General features: G+C 53.5%; 1 protein-coding gene and 1 long non-coding RNA gene across 4 annotated transcripts in view; one reads left to right on the forward strand and one right to left on the reverse strand.

Moving 5' to 3' along the window:
* Nucleotides 1–3,936: 3,936 nt before the first annotated feature.
* Nucleotides 3,937–5,663, reverse strand: LOC131493564 (uncharacterized). Its single transcript, XR_009252745.1, has 2 exons — nucleotides 5,353–5,663; nucleotides 3,937–4,354 (listed from the first exon to the last, which is right to left on the reverse strand). It is a non-coding gene; the product is annotated as an uncharacterized LOC131493564 (long non-coding RNA).
* Nucleotides 5,664–5,760: 97 nt separating this feature from the next.
* Nucleotides 5,761–15,248, forward strand: part of PTPRE (protein tyrosine phosphatase receptor type E) — a 162,101-nt gene continuing 152,613 nt past the window's right edge. For 2 of the 3 annotated variants that reach the window (XM_058698123.1, XM_058698121.1), the window contains exon 1: nucleotides 6,294–6,541. The gene's annotated coding sequence lies outside the window, so the exon portion shown is untranslated. Of the gene's footprint in view, nucleotides 5,777–6,293; nucleotides 6,542–15,248 lie in introns of those variants that run through there. The other variant, XM_058698124.1, reaches the window with a different exon arrangement.

Below are 15,248 nucleotides of genomic sequence, written 5' to 3' on the forward strand. Positions count from 1 at the left end.
CTCTCTCCCTGTCCTCCCCTTCTCATGCTCTCTCTCTCTCTCTCTCTCTCCCTCTCTCAAAATAAATAAATAGACATTAAGAAAAAAAAGAAGGAAAGTAATTAATGGATTTGTTACTGTGAATGGAACAAAAACCTGTCCTGGTACGTACATACGTGAACTTGTTTCCAAAAGAACCCCGCATACACAATGTATTGTAAAAGAAACCACCTGCATTCCCTATTTACACGTACTCTCCTCTGTGTGAAATGACATATGGACAGGGATGCTCCTCGCGGCATATTTGTCTTAGAAAACAGGTGGGGGGCACCTGGGGGCTCAGCTGGTTAAGCGTCCGACTCGTGACTTGGTTTGGATCAGGACATGATGTCATAGTTCATAGGTTCCAGCCCCGCGTCCGGCTCTGGGCTAACAGTGCAGAGCCTGCTTGAGATTTTCTCTCTCCCCTTCTCTCTGCCCCTCTCCCTCTTCTCCAACCAAATAAAAAAATAAACCAGAAAAGAAAAGAAAAGAAAAGAAAAGAAAAGAAAAGAAAAGAAAAGAAAAGAGTTGGGAACAACCTAAGTGGCTTAGGACAGAAGCGCAGTTGAATAAATGTGGGTGTATCCACCCACAGGCTTCAAGTGGCTACAATGAATATTTGTATGAAGCGTATCCACAGAGCACAGCAATTCAGGCGGCAGAAAATCCCTATGTGTATCTTTTTGTAAATGTCCAAGGTTCCTCTGGAAGGATAGGGAAGAAACTGGCTACTGACTTTGTCTCAGGAGAGACGAACCGGCTGTCAGGGGAATAAGGAAGTCAGGGAGACTTAGGTTTTTCAGTTTCAGTTTTAAAAACGTTTTGTATTTTGAGCTGTGTGTGCGCATTCCTTATTTTTTTAGGTATGATGTCAGCTGCCATTTAAGTAACAGAACCACATAACTTGACTACACATTCTAACCGCGATTCTGAACAGCATACAGCATAGAACTCGAATTGCTACCTATGTGTGCGTCGTGCATTTAACGTTTCCTTCAAAAATCTTTCACTCGGTGCCATTTAAGGTGCTCGCTGAGTGCTGACGATGCAACACTCATGGGGACTCGGCCTCTGGGGAAGGGATCCATGGAGACAGCTCGAGACCAATGCAGTAAGCAGTTAAAATAAAGGAGGCAAATCCAGTTACAACCATGACAGAGTAATAGACACCAAATTTAGCCTCCTGCCATCCACAGGCATGAAACAGGAAAAAAAAAAAAGTGTGTGGTAAAGGGTGTTTTTGGGTCAATGGACGACCATGAGCCTGGCGAGGACGGGGCGTGGGAGACGGTCCCATTAACCCTGCGTGCTGGCAGGGACGACCTCTGAACGGCAGCCTGGAGAAGCAAAGTCACTCAGAGAGCAGCGTTCTTTCTGAGCGGAGGACACAGCTCCCAGTCTGTGGCCAGGAGGGCTGGAGCATGTGAGGAGGGTACCGAAGCAGAAAAGTTGTGCAGAAAAGAAGCGACGGCTTTCTGCACGAGAGCCCTGAACTCTTCCCTCTCGTGTGAGCTGTGCATCATCAGGATGAAAACCTTGCTTCCTAAAGCCTCTACGGGGGGCTGTGAGAGTGGAGGGGATCCCAGGAGTTCCGACCAGCTAGGGTGGAAAGACCTCGTCAGATGCGTTAGGCGTTCAGTTCCGGGCTCAGGAAAACCATGCTTATGACTGGGGCTACCGGAACTCTGGAGAAAGGGCTTCTATCAGCTTAAGCTGATAACGTGGAAACGAATCTAGACTCCCAAGAATGCAGACAGTTAAAAAATTAGACGTGCAAGGGCGCCTGGGTGGCCCCGTCGGCTAAGCGTCCGACTTCGGCTCAGGTCATGATGTCCTGGTTCGTGAATTTGAGCCCCACATCAGGCTCTCTGCGGTCAGCGCAGAGCCCGCTTCGAATCCTCTCTCTCCCTCTCTCTCCGCCCCTTCCCCCCTCTCAAAACTAAATAAATATGTAAAAAATTAGACGTGCAAAGGAACAGGAAAATAATCAGGACAAAATGCATCAATAGATGCAAAGATGGCACGGATGTTAAAATTAGCAAAGAGCTCAGAGGTGCCATTAGACGTACATCTGAGAACTTAAAGGAAAAGATGAGAAAACGTGGGGAACCCTGGCAGAGAAATAAAAACGAACCAAATAAAAACGAACCAAATAAAACGAACCAAATAAAAATTCTGGGACCTAAAAATACAATATCTGAAAGGAAACACTGAAGGGACTGAACAGAGGATTAAGCACTGCAGAAGGAAAGATTGGCAAACTTAAATATTCGGCTATAGGAACCTACTCAGACTGAATCACAGAGACAAAGAAGGATTTAAAGATTTGGAAACCTTCGGTGACCCATGGGATAGTATTGGGAGATATCACGTACATATAGTTGGAGTCCCAGAAATGGGAGAAAGTAGAAAATATTAAAAAAAATGGCTGAAAATGTCCAAATTTCATGCAAACTATAAACCTATAAACCAAGAAGCCCAGCTCATCCTAAGTATGATAGACACAAAGAAAACTACACTAAGATGTGTCGTTTTATTTTATTTATTCTTTTTTTAATTTTTATTTATTTATTTTTTTGTGCAAAAAGGTGATTCTGTTACAGCACGGGGACAGGACCCATGGGCAGAAAGAGCTGCCCTGGGATTGTGGGGAGTGACTGATGATACACTTCTGAGTTTGTGGAAGGAGGGGGGATAGGATTTTAATCACATTTCTCAAAAAACAATGAGACGATCTTAGAAGCAGCTGGAGGAAGAAGATACATTTCCTCAAGTTCTGATATAGGTAGTAAAGCATGAATCCCCCTCCTCCCAAATGTCGCTCTGTGAAAGAAACCATAAGTGAAAAAGTTCATTGTATGATTCCATTTATGTGAAGATCGAGATCAGTTAAAACGACCTATGGTGGGGCCCCTGGGCGGTGGGGCGCCTGGGGGGGCTCAGTCCGTTGAGTGTCTGACTCTTGATTTTGGCTCAGGTCATGATCCAAGGGTGGTAGGATCAAGCCTACCACCAGAGAGATTCTCTCTCTCTTTCTCTCTCTCCCTATGCCCTCTTCCCACTCTTGGGTGCTCGCTTTCTCTAGCTCTTTCTAAAATTAAAAAAAGAAAACACAAAAAACGACCATGGTTAAAATACCAGAGCAGGGGCTGCTTTGGTGGGATTCGGGAATTTTCTGGGAAGGGACATGTGGGGACTTTCCAGGGTGATGGAAATGCGATTGGGACACTTTTTTATGTATTTGTCTTTGTTCATAAAACTGTACACTTAAGATTTGTATAATTCACCTATATTATTCATCAACGAAAAGTAATGCAAGAAAAAAAAAAGAGTTAAAATGCTCCGAGACCCCCCTGAAGGAGGAGACAACTACTTGTTTTCCTGGGAGACTGGAGAAATCTTGCAAAAATCCCATTCTCTCGATTTCACTGGTTAATAACTGTTAATACTTGGGCATAACTTGGAGAAAGAGCGGGATGGATAATTGGGTAATGTAAACATAGAAAGTTCTGTACCCCTTGGAGTTATTCGTTCTGGCACATTCTAGAGATCAGAATAGCCATCCTGTGTTTTCCTCCTTGTGGGCATTGGTCCTAAAGTCAGTGTTCCTTGCTTGTCCTGCCCTGTGGCCAATCAGTCACCAAGACGGTCCGATTTTATCTCCCAAAGTCCTGTCATTTTATGCTAATGTCTCTGTACAGTGTTTAAAAGCAAACTGTGATGTGCTTCCTCCATACCAATTCTGCCTTTTTTTTTTTTTTTTGTTTATCCTCCTAGAGAGCATTTCTGGCCCGAGTGTTTTAATTTTAGCTGACATCTACTGGGGCCTTTAAGGTCAATGAGCATAATCTGTGTTACCCTGAACTCGAGCCCAAAGTCTCAGCCCTCAAATAAACAGAAGACAAGACACACAGCGAGGGTTAAGAGTAACGGTCTCAGGAAAACTGCCTCCAGCCTCCTGCGCGTTACAGGAAGGGAGCTACAGGGTTTGGGGGGGAGCAGGGCTCCCTAGGTGGGATTGAACAGGAAGTGCTGATGGGGGCTGATTTAACAAGCGCTGGGGCCTGGGTCTAAAAGAGGAAGATGGCTAAGTGGGCAGGATGGCAAGAGGGAGGGTAGATCCTTGAAGCCTAGGGTGAGAAGAGGGGAGCGGTCTCAGGTGTGAGTAGCTTGAGCAGGAAGAGAAGCCGACCGGGAAGGGTAAGAAGGATCAAGGGGCTTCCGTACGGGAACCAGCACAACCCCGGCTTCAATGCCTCTGACAACATGCTTCAGCGTGACGATGACGGATGTCTTCAGACTCTAGAAGAAGTGAAGGGATGCTGCTTCATTCCTGGAAGAATCCAACAGAGAGGATGTTACCAGGAGACAGGAGCCATCTGCCCCTCATCATGTTACCAGGGCTGTTGACTTTCCAACAGCAGATGTCTGACAAAGGCGACTTGTTCCTCTCTTCTTGCATCATGGTCTCTGTCTCCACGGCCCCGCAGCGTTAACAAGCAAAACCGTGCGTGCTCCCCGGGGCTTTGAAACGGTGGCCTTCATGTACACCAGCCTGGCTCTGTAGGCCACCGCAGCAGGCACACTGAGACCTGGGTGATGTCACTGGCCTACCTGGGCCCACCCACCTGGGCTGCTCCCCCCGCAGGGACCCTGGCGGGGGGGCGGGGCAGGGGGAGGGGAGCCGCCTGTCCAGCTGGGCTCCGAACACAGGTCTGCCTGGTGCTGCCTGCTGGGTCCCTCCTCCTCTGAGCTGCCAGCCCACATGCTTTCATTGACTCCTCCTGGCTATCCGGGCTGTGTGAGGAGCCTGAGACGGAGATAGAGAGGTGCTGGAGTCCCGCATGGCACGGACCGTCTTGGGGCTCAAAGCCCCGACGCGATCGGGGCGGGGTGGGGGGCTAGTGGCTGACCAGAATGACGGACACCAGACCAATGGCTCCATCTCAGAGAGAGTAGCAGAGGACGGGAGTGCCAGGTGATTTTCCGGGGGCAGAGGGGAACAACGCGGGTGGGGAAGAGCTGGGCTCCAACAGGGAAGGGGCACAGGGGTGAGGGCCCAGAGCAGCCGAGATGTCAGGCAGAGGTGAATCCGAGGTGGGGGGAGAGGTAGAGACGGGGATGCTCGTGGAGAGGCTGAGTCAGAGCAAGACTGGCCTGAGATGGTGGGAGAAGGGGCAGAGCTTTGTGGAGAAGCTCTCTTTTATTTGAGTCTTCTGCATACGGATGGTGGAGGGAGCCCTGGAGTGGGACCGGATCCCCCAGGCACAGTGGGGGCGGGACAGGAAGGGGAAGCAGAGTTCAAGATCTCCACTGTTGCACCCTCTTTACCTCCTGTGCAAGGGAAGCTTTACTCTGGGCAGGTCAACTGTGGACGGTCTCAGCCAGCAGGTGCCCCATCCCTCCTCAGTCTTTGGGGTCGACAGCTCTGTGGGCAACAGCCCCTACTGCCCCAGGCGTCGCCTGGGGGCTATGATGCAAGGTCGCGTTCTGTGACCTCACTGCCACCTTCTCCAGTTGGTTCCCGCATTCACAAACCCGGAGCAGTGAGGTCCCCACGGCAGGGATGCAATCTCCCTCAGGAAGGCCAGGTCTTGGGCCAAGCTTCGGAACCCCAATGATGTTACCTGTATCCTTTCTGCCCTCCGGATTGGAACGCCACCTCCCTACCTAGCGCACAGCGGGTCGCCTGGAGAGCAGTCCCCGAGAGCAGCAGGTCCCGACCCTTCCTGGCAGCGGCTCTTCCTCCGTGTAGGTGGGTTTCCCTTTGCCGGGCTCTGCCTCCTGGACCACCAAGCCCCTCACCAACCAAGTGGTGACCCCATCCCCTCTTCAGCGAGGAGGACACCGGCTCGGGAGATTTTCCGGGCTCTCTCTGTACTTCTCGGAACCAGAAGCGGTACCAGCCGCGCGCTCCCCTGTACCCCCTGCGTGACCCAAAGCGTGTCCCCAGCCAGGTCACTTCCCGGTGCCCAGGGCCAAGGCGGGGTAGGAAGGGCCTTTCCCGCGCGGAAGAGCGCCCGTCACACCTGTCGCCGTCGGTCGGCGCGCGGCTCCGGGCAGTGGCGCCCCCCCCCCTCCCCACCCCGGCCAGGGTCTCTCTCCGGAAGGGGCGCCAGCCTGGGAAGACGGACGTCCAGCGAGCGCGGCAGGGCGCCTCCAGGTGGGGCTGACGCCCGGGGTGCGCTCCCCGCGCCGGACGGCAGGCGTCGCCCCCGCTCCTCGCTGCGCCGGCCCCCGCCCCCGCCGCGGAGCCCGAGCCCGAGTCGGAGCCGGAGCCGGAGCCCGAGCCCGAGCGCGAGCGGAGGAGGCGGCGGGACCCGGCAAATTTCCTGCTCGGCTGCGGGCGGCTGGAGGCTGCGCCGGCGGCGCCCGGACCCCGCGGCCTCCGCGCGTCCCCACGACCCTCCTTGGCGCCGGCGGGGACCGAGGGGCGCCCCGGAGGGCGGCGGGCGGGCGCCCGGGAGATGCGGAGCCGCCGCGGCGGCGCGATCGGCGCGACCGGACCGGCCCCCCCGAGGTGAGCGCGCGCGCGCGGGGTGCGGGCGGGGGCCGTGCGCCCCTCCGGGGACCGCGCGACCGGGGCGGCCGGAACAGGCCGGGGACGCCGCCTGGGCCGCCGCGGCGGGAGGGAGGGGCCGCGCCCGGGCGCCGGGTCTCGGAGCCGGGTCCCCAGCGGCCCCGCGGCGCGCCGGGTGCCGGCGGCTGGGGACGGCGCGACCCCGGCCTCCGCGCCTCGGACCCCTCCCCTCCCCCCCGCCCAACTTGGCCACCACCTCGGCGGCTCCCGCGCTCCCTCTCGGGAAACCCGCACCCCGAGCGCGTGTCTGCGGGTGGCGACAGTGCCGTGGGTCGGCGACAGGGACGTAGGTGAAAGCGGGCGAGACCGAGAGGGGGTCCCACGGGGTGTGTGGAGGGCCACACGATGCAGGCGTGGAGACGGGAGCCTTGTGAGAAAGTGACTCGGAGTTGCGCCAACTCTGGGAGGGGCGCGGGCCGCCGTGCGGATGCCGCCCCGAGGGTCCCGCGCCCTCGCCTTGGCAGGGAGGGGAGCGTGGAGGGCAGGACTCCCAGAGGTGCCGCGGGGCCACCCCCGGCGGCGGGCAGGCCGGGCGGGCCCAGGCAGGACTGCCAGGATCCGCAGTGGCGGTGCGGTGACCTGTCAGAGCGCTTGGACCAGAGGTCAGCGCGGTGCCACGCCTGAGGGCTCGGGGGGGCCCCGACTGGGGACGGCTGGCAGACCCACGGGGAGAGACGCAGAGCCAAGCCCTGCCAGACCGTGCTGGACCTGGCCTAAATTCCTTCCTGGCGTGGCCAGCCTTTCCAGAAAGGTTAACGCTATGCTTGCCCAATTATATTAATTTGTCTTGAATCAGAACCACTCTAGCCGAGTTTCAACGCAGGAAACTCAAGGAAAGAAGAACGTGGCCCTGTGCTTGTGTTTTAGAGTGGAAGGCTGTTGAGTTGAATTCTGCCGGTCGCTTGGTTTAGAAATCACGGCCTCCCTGTTCAGTCCGCTCTTGACCCCGGGTGCCCCTTGACCCAGAGTGCCTGGAGGTCTTTGTGTCTCCATGATGGGTGAAATGCTGTCTCTGTGAAATAAAGACCCACGCCCATCCAGAGTGTGAGTGGAGGGGGCAGGGAGGGGAGGGCGTCTCTCCCAAACCGGTGAAATAAGCCCAAGGAGGGCCTCGATGGGGGGGAGGTGGGGGAGAGGTGCTGGTGGCGTGGGTGGCTACGGCTGGCTCCTGAGATGGGGCAGAGCTTTGTGTGCAAATAGCGTCGGGGTGTGTGCTCCCTGAGCACAAGCTCTAGGCCTTCAGGGAGGAAAAGGCCAGCTGGTGATGTGGACCGGGCCCAAGAGATGGGTCTGTGTTCTCAGTCAGGAGCCTGTAGGCCACCCGGCCCTTCTCAGACTTGGCTGTGCCTCTGACTGTGACCCCAGGGAGAGAGGTCTTCGATCGCTGGGGTGAGTGATACCCGTGCGTCGGTACCCCAACCCCCCCCCCCCCGCAAGGAAAACAACAACAACAACCCTAGACTCCCCTTGTGTTGACATGAGCCAGGAGCTGGTTTTGTCCCTACAGAAGGGAAGGTTTTAGATTGAAAACATATCAAAATCTATGGCATCGCCCCCCCCCACTCCCCCTCCCCCCGGAGCTGAGTCAGTGTGGGAAGTGGATGACGGAATTACAGTCCCTGGGGCCCCTGGGAGGCCCAGAGTGAGCCGGAAGCAGCGTGGCCTGGTCCCCATGCTGTGCACAGAGGCCACTTCTTGAAAGCGTGTGCAAACCATCCATCCCGAGAGGGGCCGCCACAGCCACGGGGGAAGGCGCGTCGGAGGGGCGGATGCCTGAGGAATCGACAGCATTTGCTGGGTGGTTAGTAATGAAGCCGAAATACAAATTTCAGTTGGTCAAAACCTAGGCCTCCTTCACACTGCGCCTCCGTGGGTCCGCTTGGCTCTGTGTCCACTGCGGTCATCGCAGCCCAGGCTGCCCCCTTTTATCAGACTCCCTCCTTGCAGGTCAGAGGGGAGTTTCTAGTCCAGACCGCCCCTTGGCAGTTCTCCTTCCCGGCTGCCCCCGTGACATTTCTCCTGGAATATCAGTGCCCCAGTTCGAGGTTCCCCAAGTCAGACCTCTGATCCTCCGCCCCCACCAGCCCAACACTGTCCCCCTGTTTTCCTTATCCGTCTGATGGCACCAGCCTGCCCACCGCCATGGAAAGACAGGCTGGATTGTAGTTTCCCTGCGGATGATATCGTACCCTCAGCATCCAGCCAAGCACCTGACAGTGGGCTGGTCATAACTGTCATCGGGCACATGAACCCATGAGGAAGTGAAACGTTCTAGGAGCCCATCTTCTGAAGCAGGTGAATTCGTGTCTTCTCAGTGGGCGTCAGCGGGGCTGGTAGGCGGCCACACATCCTGCTGGGGTAGATTGGACTGGTCACATCGCCAGTTCTTCTGGTGATGCCGAACGCACCTGCTGTGGACGGGGCTGGGCCACAGAGACTCCAGATGACCCCTGAGGAGGCAGGCTTGGGAGCAGTGAGGGGACACCGAGGCAGCTCTCCTCGTCCCTGCACTGGAGTTCCACCCCCAGAGCGCCTGCTGCCGAAACAGGAACGGATGTATCCATTGCGATCAAGACTGGCCTTCTTAATATTTGATTATCACTAAGGAGAAAACTGTGAGCTTCATGAGCATTTCCAATTCTTCTTTGGCGGGTGCATCCTGGTGAACCCATGGCTCACTACTCCCTGAGGGCACTGCCATGCTTTCCAGAGCCTCGGAGGTAGACCCTTGCTCCACCCCTGCTCTGAATCTCCTTCTCCTCTGTCTCCATCTTGAGGGACTCCTACTCATACCTCACAACCCACTTCAAATGCCTCAGGGCTCCCCACAGCCTTCCTGACCCCTCTACCTAAGAAAAATCTCTCTTTCTTTCAGTTCCACAGAAAGTTAACTCTACCTGTTCTGGAGCACTTATCAGACCCTATTTTGATTTCCAATGGGCTTGTCCAAATAGTTTATCTCATCTACTAGGTGGTCAGTGCTTCTAGGGTAGAGGATGTGTCTCTGAGAGTTTGGGCTTTGAATTCAGGTATGGATTTACATAAATCCTGGCTCAGCTGTGACCTTGGCTGAGCTCTTCAAAATTGACACCTTGTGTTCTCCTCTGTAGAATGGGAGAGATGATCTCTACTTCACGGGGCTTTTTTTTTTTTTTTAAACGTTTATTTATTTTTGAGACAGAGAGAGACAGAGCATGAACAGGGGAGGGGCAGAGAGAGAGGGAGACACAGAATCTGAAATGGGCTCCAGGCTCTGAGCTGTCAGCACAGAGCCTGAAGCGGGGCTCGAACTCACGGACCGTGAGATCATGACCTGAGCCGAAGTCGGACGTTTAACCGACTGAGCCACCCAGGCGCCCCTTCACGGGGCTGTTTTGAGAGTGGCAGATGATACATGGAAAGTACAAGGCAGATGACTGGCACCCAGTAAACTGGGCCGGGCTACAACACCTGAAGTTGTGCCCCGCGTGCGGTAAAAGAACCAGTGACGTCTGAAGGAGTGAATTAACCGAGTCACAACTCGTATTAACAGATACATCTCGCTCGCCATCCGGAGCGCTGGGTCAGGTCGGTAAGGTGTGACATGCTAGGTAACTTTATTTTTTGGTGATAATCCGGCAGATGATGTAAACGTTGTGTGATGAAGTATTTTAATCTCGTGACGTCGCCGCTTCCCTGTGCTCCAAGAACAAGCCCATTCTTCAACGCGCTCCACTGACACTGCGGTGTTAAGAGTGGTCTGTGAGGCAGAAAGGTGGTTCTTGCACGTTGACCTGTGCTCGTGGACTGAATTAAGCCAGTCTGTGGGCGGGACAACATGCAAGTGAGCCAAACCCGCACCAGGACGCACTGTGGGCTAGAACCAGGTGTGTGCATCCAGGGTCTAGATCCTGGATCTAGGACTGGAACGGCTTGTGGACTAGAACATATAAACCGCGGAGCTGTGGACTGCCCCTGACACGCTCAGGACTTAGCATTTCTTACCTCCGCAGAGGGAAGTGTGGCACCAGGCCGTCTCTGAGCCCCTCCTAGTGCCAGTGCCCTGACCAGTCTCACCCTGTCCCCAGCCGGTGGAGGCAGCACCGCCGAATGTGCACGATCGGATCGGATCCAGGGCCCCGGCTGCCTCCGGTTCTCGGCTCCTCCCTTCAGGCACGCCTGTCTCCGCTCTGGGTACCGGGTCTCCATAAAGTAAGATGTGGCCCGTGGGCACAGTGGGCATGCTTTTGTTTCGAATACGGACCCCAGACACGCCACAGATGTATCTTGGAGGGTTAGCCCTCTCGTTACTTTGTCATCTGGAGTTTTGCCCCCGGAGCAGGGTGCTGGATAATACTCCGGCTGCTTGGGGTTTTGGACCAGCCACATCCGAGGTGATGGGGTCTCACTGAATTTTACTAACTTCTCCAGCAAACACAGGTGCACAGCGTGGGGGGCTTCTGCCGGACGCGGGCACGGAGATCCCTAGTTCAGGGCTTACTAAGCCAGCTTTCATTTCTTCTCTTGGTCTCGCTGCTGTTCCCCAAATGTCATTAGTCAAAGTCTGCCCCATCCAGGTGTTGTACTCAGGGAGTTTTGATGTGGTTCACAGCCTCTTTGAACTTGAACAGCACCCGGCTCTGAGCCAGAAATGTGGGTATAATGCCTTTCTTTCAACTACATAAATACTTCAAAAGGGCTGATCACGCTTACGAAATAGAAAAATTTTAACGCCATGTTTCAGAAAAACAACTTTTATATCGATTCCTATCGAAATAGGAACCAAATAAGTACTTTTCAAGGCTGTCTATCTTAAAAATATCTTCCCAATACAAATCAAGAACTTTCCAATTAATATAGCCCATCGTGCATCTTATATGAGAAAACCAAAAGGGTGAAAAAGTCTTGTTACACCCGGAAGCAAATAAAAACCCCATCAGGAGGTGAGGAAGAGGGGGGAAAAAAGACCCTTGATTATGCGCTAAAAATCTCAAGTGTTTTGGGCAGGTGTTTTGATGTCAGTGTTTCTCGGGTGAAGAATGAGAATGGATAGGAAAACTTGTGCGGGCCCCAGGCTGGGGTGCCGGCAACACTGAATTTGACCCAGTAGGTGGGCTCATGGTGGAACGAGTGTCCAGGGTGCAGCCGTGTTCCCGAGACATGCGTGTGGCTGCACGGTCCTCTCTGGGGATGGGGGGACGCCTGTGCGACACCTGGGGCTCACAGGACATCCAGCTCTTGTAAGTGAAGTGTAGACATTGGAGGAAGCAAATGATAGTCCCGAGTGGGAGCCAGGCAGGGGCAGCGGAAGAGGCTGCTTGTAGAGGGCACTCCCAGCGAGGATCTTACTTTTTCCACACCAAGCTCGGAGCACAGACTTTGGAGCAGAGAGGCGGGGTCAGACTGAGACTCATGGCACGGAAGCTTTGGACAAGTGACTGACCGTTTCCCAGTGTTTTCTGGTCTCTCTAATGAGGACAGTGACACTTCCCAGACGGGGCTGGCGTGTGGCTGGACTGAGGTCACATGTGGGGAGCCCAGTGTAGTGCCTGCCAAACCGGTCAGTGGCCTTTTCCTGTGCCCGGGAGTCAAGGGGGTGGCTGGCCTTCAGTCCAAGGATTGGCATAATCTGGGCTCGGATTTCTCTCCTGCCACATTCGCTTTGTCCTCAGGGCAAGTCACTTAATTCCCATTCTATAAACGCGGACATAATTTCCAGTTATCAGTGCCTGTAAATCTATTTGGACGTTTCCAGCTGAATGTTAGTCACCGATTTTTGTACGGGGGGTGGGGGGCGGCAAATGAGTTCCATTCTTCTCCTCAACCAAGATTTCAGAATGTCCCATCACATAACTACTTGATTGCAATGTATTATTCAACGTGATCCTTGAACGCAGCCTTTTTATTTTGTTTCCTATTCCAAGAGGACTTTGCAGTTTTCAGGCTGTGTCTGTGTAGTAGGACTTTCGTGAGTCTGTTCCGTTGGCTCTCAGCAGACCTGGCCCGTACTCCTTTGCCAACACACTTGAGTGCCCTGGGGGTGGGGGGGTGGGGGTGCCCCCGCTGGAGCAGAGCCCGGGCAAGTGGAAGGTCCTGCCCCGGCAGGTTCCTCATTAAACCGCGGGCGCTCTGGTCTTCCTTTCTTCTCTAGTTCAAAAGGCCGGCTTCAAAGGTGGACACCCACTTGTCCGATCTGATGTCACGGCCCCGAGGCCTATGCCCACCTCCCCTAGCAGTCTGCTCGTCTGGGTTCTCGTCATGGGATAAAGCTTTTATTTTGTTGTTTGAAATCCAGCACAGGTGGAAATCCCTCGGTGAGAAGGGCTGTGTCTTCAGTGTGGGCTCTCACGTTTGAGTTCTAGGGCTGACTCGCTTCCTGTGGGCGGCTTGGGGTGAAGGGTTTAAGGAGACAGAGGAGGAGAAGAGCAAACGTGTTACAAAACCCACTTGCAGTGAAAGGCAGGGCTCTTTTTGAGGTGAGAGGGGATGGGCCTTCGGAGACCCCGTGTCCCGCCATGGAGACAAATAGATCTTCCCTTCAGAATGCTCTGCTGATTTTCTAGATCCAGAAATGAGTGCTAGTGAATTAAGCTAAGCCAAGCATCTGTTCCTACAAATGTTCGTGTTTCTTTCCAGACCTTTCCTGTCCTCAGCATACTTCTCCACTGTGGTACATACAGAAGAGAAAGTAAGAGAGGAGAGGGAGAAACAGAGTCAGAGACATAGAGAGAGACACACACACAGACTCTCAGACACTAACGTGTTTTTTCTTCCAGGATTTGTCATCTGAGGCTGCCTCCGCTTTCCCTTTAAACCCCGGGTGGGAGCCGGGGATCCTGGACACGTGTGGCCAAGACGTGTGGCCTGGGACAGTTTCAGAGGGCAAAGGGGTGGCATGGCTAGTGGCCGTCAGCATATGGAGCTAATATTCAGAGCCAGGCCCTGGGAGTCCCTGATGCAGGACCTGTCGTCCCCCACGGTTACAGGAGAAAACCAGAGTGAACGAACAAAAAGCCAGAAAACTTGTGTCTCTGTATTACGTGCACGGATCTCCGGGAACTCTATTTGGGCTAACAAAATGCTGCCTTCGGGCGCTACTTGCTTTAATGACTAGAAAACATGTAAATGATCTTCCAAAGAGGTAGAAATATTCCAGCTTCTGAACTAGGTGCAAATAAGCCCCTATGCAATCTCGGCTGAACTATGACACCCGTTAATGAAACTGGCCTTTGCTGCTGTCATTTCAAATCATCTCAAAACCTGCATGGTTACCAGTCAAATCAATTTCTTATCATTAACGCTTTTTTGTTTGTTTGTTCGTTTTTTTTCAGTATATGGTTTTTCTGGCTCCCGGAGGAGCCTTGGTTTCATAAACAGCCGAATGGTTAAGTACCGGATGTAAAGAGACTTTGAAACAGTAGCCCAGCCCTGTCCTTAATTTTGAAGCCAGGCTGACTCAGCATTCTGTCTCCCCAAGCTTGTGGCAGTACTTTATTAAGTGCATCAGGAATTCAATAAATTACTTTTTGCTAATGTGGCAAGCATCAGCTGAAGTTCAGTCATTTCTTGGAGATGTTATCCGTCCACCCGTTTAGATTCCTTTGAGCAAAAGCCTGATTTTGGCCCAATGTAATATAATAATGCAAAAGCCAGAAATTTAATAATTTGGTACCACACCGTGCCAAGCTAGGCCCGCTCTGAGCTAGCCAACGATATTCTTTCAAAGGATATTTCTTGGTTTTCATCAAATGCGCGTAGTGTTTACAAGTCTGTAAGGTCATTGAGAAGAGACAGGAATGTTAAACATTTATTGGGTACCCACAGCGTATGTGCTCTGTTTTTGTACTGGAGTTAGCAAAAAAAAGTCATGGCACCTGCCCTGTGAGTGCTCCACGTCTGTGGGAGGCAGAATGCATCACTTCCAGGGTGTGTTAAATGTAACACTGGCTGCAGAGGGAGTCCTAGAGGGGCTTCACCGGATAGAACAGGCTTGGTTTCCAAGGAGGTATTCCTGGCAGCCAACACGTCTAGAACATTCCAGATGGACGGCCTTCCATGTGCTTGCCCAGCAGTGAGAAGTAGCCTGTTCTGTCTGGGGAGGGTGTGTGGGTGGAGCTGGAGCCCAGGGATGGACGGGAAGAGGCAAGAGGGCTGGAGCATCTGAGATTTTCTCCAAGCTTTTGAAAGCCATTGAGGAGTGTGGGTCCACTTGATGGATCAACAGTTCTGAACCCGTTTGAGATCATGGCCGCCTTTGAGATTCGGATCATGGCCGCCTTTGAGATTCGGATCATGGCCGCCTTTGAGATTCCGAGGAAGAATATGGATGGATTCGTTCCTGGAAAACTGCATGTGGGCACACAGGTTTTTTGGGTTTGGTTTGGTGTTTACGGTTTCCAGAAAATCCTGCCTGACCAAAGCCCCACAGTTTTCGACTGAGGAGACGACATACATCCGGGCCAGACATGGATCTAAGAGATGATGACGGCCTCAGATTGCGGGCTGAGTTTCAGGTGCCTTAGCAGAGCCAAATGGACTTCTTGAATCCAGGTGGCTGACTCTACTAGAAAAGGTCTGTCCGGTGGGAGTTTCATCTTCAGAGTGGCCGTGACAACGTCAATGCTTCACTGTGCTATCTGTTCTATTGTCTTCTTATGAAAACTTCAGT

This window comes from Neofelis nebulosa, chromosome 13 (assembly GCF_028018385.1).
Source record: "Neofelis nebulosa isolate mNeoNeb1 chromosome 13, mNeoNeb1.pri, whole genome shotgun sequence".
In the NCBI taxonomy this organism is placed as follows: Eukaryota; Metazoa; Chordata; class Mammalia; order Carnivora; family Felidae; genus Neofelis; species Neofelis nebulosa.